At 33.7% G+C, this 8,903-nt stretch overlaps 1 protein-coding gene across 1 annotated transcript in view; it reads left to right on the forward strand.

Moving 5' to 3' along the window:
* The window catches only part of Pcm1 (pericentriolar material 1), a 93,332-nt gene that overhangs the window by 1,371 nt on the left and 83,058 nt on the right, over window positions 1-8,903 (forward strand). The window contains exon 2 of the mRNA XM_048791766.1: window positions 525-591. The gene's annotated coding sequence lies outside the window, so the exon portion shown is untranslated. The remainder of the gene's footprint in view (window positions 1-524; window positions 592-8,903) is intronic.

Raw genomic sequence — 8,903 nt, forward strand, 5'->3', positions numbered from 1 at the left:
ACCCGAGTGGGTGTTGCACCTGCTCCTTTCTCTCCCTATCACCTTCCTGGTGAGGGCAACTGGATGCCGTTATAATACTGAATTTTTAAACTGAAGGTACACTTTGTGTTTACATAGAGACAGGATTATTTTGTTATGAAGGAGCTAGCCTTGCATTTTTCATCATCGTATGACCAAAGTTCTTGAATAGTGATAGAAAGTTAATGACTTGATCAATCAGAATCAACTTTCTCACGGATTTTTCAATGGTAATAGGATTAGCTGTTTTCATTACTATTACAAAATAGATGTTAAGATATCATTTTGCAGTTTGGTAGGGTGTTAGAGGTTTGGGGGATTTTAACATTTAAATGCACTGTTTTCCAAAAAAGTTAAGGTAACTTAAGCTTAAAAATACTGATAAATTATATTTTTATTCTTTGTTGATTTCCTAAATATATTTTAGACCACAAATATAATATTTATTATTCTGTACTTCACAGTGTTAAGAATTTACTGAAGTGATTTTTTTTAATCATATGCAGACAACAACTTTAAAGTGTGAAGCAGAAAAGGAGCTGTTTCTGAGCTGCAAAACTTGTTTCTAAATAGGTAATTTGACATTATATTTATTATTTTCCCTTGTATTATAGCTGAACACTTTATGATGGAGACTGGTATCCAGTGTATGATTGAGGGCTGTACAAACATTCTGGGTCTGCTGCCTTGTTTGCTCTGCTTTTTGGCATATTATTTTGGCCAGCCTTCCATGCTATTCCTAATAACTAAATAACTAGAATGGTTTGTGAAGTATCTTTTCAAATATGTCTTCACAGAATTTCCTCAGGCCATGTGAGTTCAAATTTATTGTATGACAACTATTAGTATAACCTCTTTCAAAATCCATTTAATTTGAAATGTCCTTCCACAGTCTGTTAATTGGTTTTATCTTTTATTCATAAAAATGTTTTTTAAGTTTGTTATACTTGTTATTGAAATTCTTTTAGTTGTTTAAAATTACTTTTAACATGAATTTTTGTGCCTAGTGCATTGAAACATGTTAAGTCATTACTAAGGAAAGTTCATTCAGGGAAAGTTAAGGGCACTTTGGAATTTAAATGACTAAAGGTTGACGATCAGAAGAAATTATGTCAAAACCACTTTAGAAATAATTGGTCTTTAAAAATATCTCAGAATATGAATTTAATTCTACTGTTAAGATTTTAAGAAAGCCTATTTTCAAAATTTGTTTACTATATTCTTGCTTTCTATGAAAGCAACAGATTTTCAGCTTCCCTATGAGGACCTGCAATGAGACTGCTGTGTAGAAATACAAATTGGTAGTTGATTCATATCTTCATTATAATTCTCAGAGTGTGTATTTGTTTTGTTTTGCTTTTTTCCTGGAAGACTATAACAGAATAGGACAAGAAAATGGAATTCAGCAAAGGTTAGATGTGAGTGTGTCACAGGTTTCAACAGATGCTTGCTATGTAATAGGCATTTAGTGAAATAAAAAGAATTATAAAATTAATTTTCCTTTTAGCACATTAGGGAAGATAAATAAAAGAAATAAAAATAATGATAATAATCAAGTTAATTCACATTGGAAGACTTTCATTTTCTCTTTTTTATATACCTTTAATTAATTAATTAATTAATTTCATGTGGTGCTGAGGAGCGAACCAAGTTCCTCTCATGTGGTAGGCGAGTGCTCTACCTCTGACCCCAACTTTCATTTTCTTAATAGGGGATGTAGCCTTTTGAAGTAAATGGTTTTGAGACTTGAAAAAAGCAAAGGGTTTAGAATGATTACACTAGTGAATTTTGTGTGAATCTAAACAGGAGAAACATAGTACTACATTTATTTTATAAATCTAGTTGAATGCTCTGGTGTACTATGTAATGACCATAAAGTACTGGAGATAAGACAGTGTACAAAACAGTCAAAGTGCTTTACCTCATGGTAAAGTGTATATGTATAGAATATAGTGTACCTTAATAGTGGGCACAACCAGTGTCATTATTATTTCCTCACTGTTTGAGAATTTGAGGGTAGAAGCAACAAAGCAGGTAGTGGGCTTATCTAGAGTTATCAAAATGGGCAAATAGAAGAGAAAGTTAATGAAGCTAGCAAGATATTTTTAGAATGCATTTACTTGCATTTGGGTTTGGGTAAGGAAGCCAGATTAATATATTGAGAGAGAAAAAAAGATCAAGGGACTAGAAAGCATTTGGGGGAGAGCCAAGAGCAAGGTTAGCAGAAATGAGGCAGTGAGAAAAAATATAATGCTAGAATTTATGAACAGAAAGGAATTTCAGAATTTCTCTGAATAAATTACCAATTCAGGATGAAAAGGAATTGGAATAGAGAAGATGAGATGGACATTGATATTGAGGCCAGAATCTAGAAAAAGTATTGCAGATGTTCAATTCATGAACACAGAGAATAAGCTAGAGAGTGAAACTAGGAGCCAGTTGTTATTAAGAAAAGTGCCTTGGGTAGGATAATAGGAAATGGTGTCCAAGACAGGAGGAGTGGTATTTTTTATGAATAATTTTTTAAAAGGAAAAGTTAAGCATTAAATAAGAATGGTCTGCAAACAGTATCCTTCTAGGAGAATAGGAAAAATAGCATCTTTGTTTTGTCTTATTACTGGGATCAGAACAAGGGGCACTTTACCAGTGAACTACATCCCCAGTACTTTTTGTTTTTTATTTATAGGCAGGGTCTCATTGAGTTGCTGAGGCTGGCCTCAAGCTTGCAATCGCCTTGCCTCAGTCTCTCTACTTACTGTGATTATTGACATGCTTCACCACACCCAGCAAGTAGCACATTTTTTAAGAAATGACTACTAAAAAATGGTGCTTTTAGGGGCTTTGGGATTTTACTGAAGCCAAAGTAGCAGGAGGAATGTTTGGGAATAGATGGAGGATGTATAGGGAGTTTGTAATGGTCCAGTGGAAGAGATAATAGAGTTGTTATTAGTGAGTATGGGATGGAATGGCATTGAAAAATAGGGATTTGAGATTGATGGCAGTACCAGGGCTTAGTGATTTTTTTCTTAGGGAGGATATGTAATTCATGATAAGGAATTGATAGATTTTGGATATAGTTGTAGGGAGGAAGAAGTCTTAACAATTAGAATTTTTTATATTGGGAGATTAATTGGCATTGATGGTTCACATTTGCTTTTGTAGAAGGCAAGAGTATATTATACAAATTTTGTTGGCATAAAATATCCTATATAAATAACTATTAAAAATGTATACCATAAAGTATTGATAATGCTTGAGGAGATATATTTAACCTGATTTAAATATTATGTAATGTATATGTATGTGTATATATATATATATATATATATATATCAAAACATCATATGTCACCTTATTAATATGTACAACTTTCTTGTTTTTATGTTATCAGTAAAACTTTTTTTAACTAAAAAAATAAATATAGTTATACCATTGGTAACTGTACCTTAAGATAGACCTAATACAAAGCTTGATATATAGTAAGGTCAAATTTTGGTTGATTCAAATTAAGCAGTATATATTTTTGAAATTTATCCATCTCTTCCCAATTTATTTGCAGTGTTAGGCTTTTTTTTTTTTTTTTTTTGTCTCTGTGACAAAATGAGAAAAACNCCTTGTTCTGATCCCAGTAATAAGACAAAAATTCATATAAGCTAAAAAAACAAATAAGAAAATAGAATGGATTTAAAAATTGAAAAGTCTCAAATTTAAAAAGCGATGGATGGATCTGGAGACTATCATGCTAAGAGAAATAAGCCAGTCCCCGAAAGGTCGAATGGTCTCTCTGATAATGTGGAAGAAAGCTAACCCATATAAAGGCAATAAAGTGGTGAGGAGGTAGATTAGATTAGACAGTGGGGAATGGAGGGAAAGGAGGGGGGATAGGAAAAGTAAAGACAGTGGAATGAATCTGACATAACTTTCCTGTGTACATACGTGAAAACATCACAGGGAATCCCACCATCATGTACATCCGCAAGAATGGGTTCCTAACTACAATAAGATATATTCTATACTTGTATAATTATGTCAAGATGGATTCTACTGTCATGTATAACTAAAAAGTACCAGTAAAAAAATGGAAGTACAGAGAATTGAAGAAATTCCTCAAATGAAAATTTAGTTAAATTACACATAATACTAAATACTTTTACATTTTCTCTCAGTTTTCATTAAAAGTGCTTGGTTGTATACTATATTAAATCTTTCAAAACAGGCTGTTTCTTTTTTATAATCAGTAGAGGAAACACCCCGAATAGTCCAACCTTTAGAATATCCTTTAGATACATAAAATTCTAACAATTTTTATTTTGTGACTAATATTAAGAGAAAAAACTGTCCTTTCTACATTACTGAGAATTTCTTAAAATCTTGATTTTACCCCATTAGTTGAGAAGTAATGTATTTTCAGAGATGCTTATGAGTAATTAAAAAAATTTTTTTTAGTTGTAGTTGGACACAGTATTTTTATTTATTTATTTATTTGTTTGTTTGTTTTTATGTGGTGCTGAGGATCAAACCCAGTGCCTCATACATGGTAGTCGAGCGCTTTACCACTGAGCCACAACCCCAGACCGCTTATGAGTAATGTAATGCCATTCAAAAAATAATACCTTAACTTTAAAAATCTAGGGGAATTTTTTAAACTTAATTACTTGATTATTTAAATCTCTTCTTTACCTTGTGTTTGATTGATTGATTTAGGTACTGGGGATTGAACCCAGGGACACTTTAGCACTGAACCACATTCCCAGCCCTTTTTATTTTTCATATTGAGACAGGGTCTTGCTAAGTTACTTAGCGCCTCACTAAATTGCTGAGGCTAGCCTTGAATTTGCAATCCTCCTGCCTAGGCTTCGCAAGTAGCTGGGATTATAGGTGTGCACCACCACACCCAGCTCTTTTTTTTTTTTTTTCAGTTTTTGGTGGACACAACATCTTTATTTTATTTTTATGTGGTGCTGAGGATCGAACCCAGCACTCCGCGCATGCTAGGTGAGTGCGCTACTGCTTGAGCCACATCCACAGCCCACACACCCAGCTCTTTACTTCATATTCTTATTTCAAAGGCAAACTTCAGTTGTAGGTATTTTCATGGTAGTAAAACTGTGATATTCTACTTGTATATGATGCTTCTCTCTAGTAAGAATTCTGTAATAGGATTTTCCTTAAAAAAGAAAAAAAAAATTGCTGAGCACAGTGGTGTGCGCCTGTAATCCCAGAGGCTATGGGGGCTGAGACAGAGGATCTCGAGTTCATAGCCAGCCTCAGCATATGGCAAGGCACTAAACAACTCAGTGAGACTCCATCTGTAAATAAAATACAAAAATTGGGCTGGGATGTGGCTCAGTGGCTGAGTGCCCCTGAGTTCAATCCCTGGTTAAAAAAAAAAAAAAAAGAAAGAAAGAAAAATCATGGCAAGTAGCTTAAAATTGCTATAGTGTATTTACATTTTATATTTTTATTAGCAAGATAAGGAAACCCAGTAGGACTGTCAAAATTAGATAAGTGAAACTCACAAATTTAACTGTTTCAACTTCCTTTAGTATGAGTAAGAATGCTTCTTTAATGTAAAAGAATTTTATTCAGATGTTCATTCTTTCATCCATTACCCATACCATTTGTTTGTTAGCAGCTTCAACTTTCTCATCTCATTGTATATTGAACCTGCCTGTCAAGATCCCAACCTTGGATGAATTCAGTGGAGAATTTATTACAAGGCCTATAAACATTTTTGGAGAAGAAAAAAAAAATGTAATGCATGTTAACAAACTAGTGAATGGTCTCTGGTTCACCTAAGTACTTAGTGCTGCCTTTAGTCTTTCTGTTCGCCACTCTTTCTTTTCAGATCTCGCAGCCACTGCATCTCACCCTTTAACCTTTAACATACAATCTTTCCTACTTCACAGGACTTGTGATCTCCCTCAGTTTCTTAGTACTGAATCTGCTAACCACCCTCTAGTTACATCCTTTCCTTTCAGTGAAAGAGATGTTCCTCTGCCTATCTAAAGCTAATCATTCAACCACATGAATGGGATCCTAATTAGAATAAGTTAAACTCCACGTACGTGTAATATGTTAAAACACATGCTACTGTCATACATAGCTGAAAAGAAATAAAAAATTAAAAGCTAATCATTTTTCTTTTGCCTTGGATCCCAGTTGCTCGTATTTTCTCAGAGACTATATCCAATCTCCTTTCTCCACTGCATCTTCAATTTTACCCTCTTTAGGCTCTTCCTGACAAATTTTAAACATGCTTAGGATAGTTCCATTTTATTCTTCATGATCATTTCTACTTGCTTCTCTTCATGGATTAATTCCTTAAGACAGTTGTCTAGTGATTTCCTTTATTTTTTTCTCCTTTCTCTCAATAATGCATTCTAGTTATGGAATTGACACTCATTGCTTTGCTGAAGTTGCTCTTACCAAGGTCAACAGTAACCTTGTTGCTAAATCCAGGTGGACACATCTCAGTGCTTTTCTTATTTGACAAGGTAACATTTGGTTTCTCATCACATGCTTGTCTTGGTAAAACACGCCCCCCCCCCCCTTCTTGGCACACTTCCTGTTTTCTGTCCTAAACTCTCTGTGCCTTCTTGCTGTCCTTTTCTTCTCTCTCTCTAAATGTGAATGTCCTTTAAGATTTAATCTTTTCTTACTCATCATCTTCTTCCTGAGCCCTCTTGCCCACTTTCAAAGTACTTTTATTTATGACTGGATGACTTACAGATCTATCTCTGTAGCTGAGATTTTTCTTGTGAGAAATCTGTATTTGCTTACTAGATGAATTTAATTGGGTGTAGCATAAGTACCTCAAACCTAATATTTCTAAAATTGTGAATTCATCATTCTTTTCTCTCAACAATTAAAACTTGTTTCATTTCTGATCACTTTGACATGATTATCATATACCTAGTTGCTTAAGCTAGAAACCTAGGATTCATCCTGTAACTGATTCCTCATCTCCCAATTGTAATAGTCACCAAGTTGTATTGATTCTACCACAGAAATCTTGCTTAAATTGGTCCCCCTCCCCTGCCCCACTTTAATGGAGATTGAACCCAGAGGCACCCTATCACTGATTTATATCCACAATCCTTTTTCTATTGTTTTATTTCTATGATCTTGCTAAGTTGTGTAGGCTGGCCTCAAATTGGGATCCTTCTACCTCAGCTTCCCAAGTTGCTGGGGTTACAGGCTTGAGTCATTGTTTACAGCCAGATTTTTTTTTTCTACATTTCTCTTTACATTCCTAGTCTTTTGATTATGGGAATTTTTTTTTACTATACTAAATATTAATTTATATTAATAGGTCTATAGATTAAGATTTAGAGGGCAGAGATCCATATTTGTTTTTTAACTTTTTTTTTTTAGTTGTTGATGGACACAATACCTGTATTTATTTTTATGTGGTGCTGAGGATCAAACCCCTTGCCTCACATGTGCTAGGCAAGCGCTGTACCACTGAGCTACGACCCCAGCTGAGATCCCATGTTTTTAATGGTGGCTTTGACTTGCTACTCTTTTCTTTCTTTCTTTCTTTCTTTCTTTCTTTTAATATTTATTTTTTAGTTGTAGTAGGACACAATATCTTTATTTTGTGTATTTATTTCTATGTGGCGTTGAGGATTGAACCCAGGGCCTCGCACTTACTAAGCAAGTGCTCTTTTGCTGCTGAGCCACTACCCCAGTCCCTTGCTACTGTTTTCTACATTGTATAGGGGAGATATTTACTATCTTTGAGAAATCTGCTGAATGTTCATGTTTTGAGAATTCATCCAAATGTAATTATTTCTTTATATTAGTAATTTTACTTCTGTTATGTGCCTTTAAATTACATTTGGTATCATTATTAAGTTAATATTCTATATGGCAATTGCAGTATAACAGTGGACAAAATTATTTTACTAACAGTAGATAAGACTTTAGTAAATATAGTCTTTTAAAAGATTTTTTAAAATTCTATAATTTTTTCCCCAAATAATTATAATGTACAATTTTTAAACTGTTTTAGAAACTTACTTAATAGTATTTAGTCATTGATATATAAATTCACCTTTAGAACAAGTTCTTCATTTAAGGTTTTTTTTTTTTTTTTTAATATCATGGATTGAACCGGGGTGATTAACCACTGAGTCACATCCCAGCCCTTTTTTAATTTTTTATTTTGACACAGCATCTTGCTAAGTTGCTTAGGGCTTCACTGAGCTGCTGAGGTTGACTTCAAACTTGAGATACTCCTCCTGCCTCATCCTTTGAGTTGCTGGGATTACAGGTGTGGGCTACCAACGTAGCTGGCTATAGGAAATTTATTGTAATTCAGAAATAGAATATAAGACCTTCTCCAAATATATTGTTAATTAATTTATCTTAAAGTGAGTTTACTTTATTGTTGTTTTGACAGAAAGTAAAACATGTGGGTTGGGGATGTAGCTCAGGGATAAAATGCTTGCCTAGTATGTGTGAGGCCCTGGTTTCAACCTCCAGTACAAAAAACAAAAAAGAAGAAAGAACAGCATACTGTATTTGAAGAAAAAGCTAGCATATGAGAATTTTTACTTAAATATCATAATTTAATCTTCTAACATGTTTACTTATTTGTGCAGTACTAGAAATTGAACCCAGGGCCTCTTCATGCTGGGCAAGTACTTTAGCACTAAACTATATCCCTAGCTGTCTAATTTGCATTTAAAAACAGTTTCCTTTTGGGGCTGAGGTTTGTGGCTCAGTGATAAGAGTGCTCGCCTAGCATGCATGAGGCACTGGGATCAATCCTCAGCACAACATAAAAATAAAATAAAGATATTGTGTCCACCTAAAACTAAAAAATAAATATTAAAAAAATACAATTTCCTTTTAATACTTTTTTTTTTTTTTTTTGG

The sequence above is a fragment of the Marmota marmota genome, unplaced genomic scaffold (genome assembly GCF_001458135.2).
Source record: "Marmota marmota marmota unplaced genomic scaffold, marMar, whole genome shotgun sequence".
In the NCBI taxonomy this organism is placed as follows: Eukaryota; Metazoa; Chordata; class Mammalia; order Rodentia; family Sciuridae; genus Marmota; species Marmota marmota.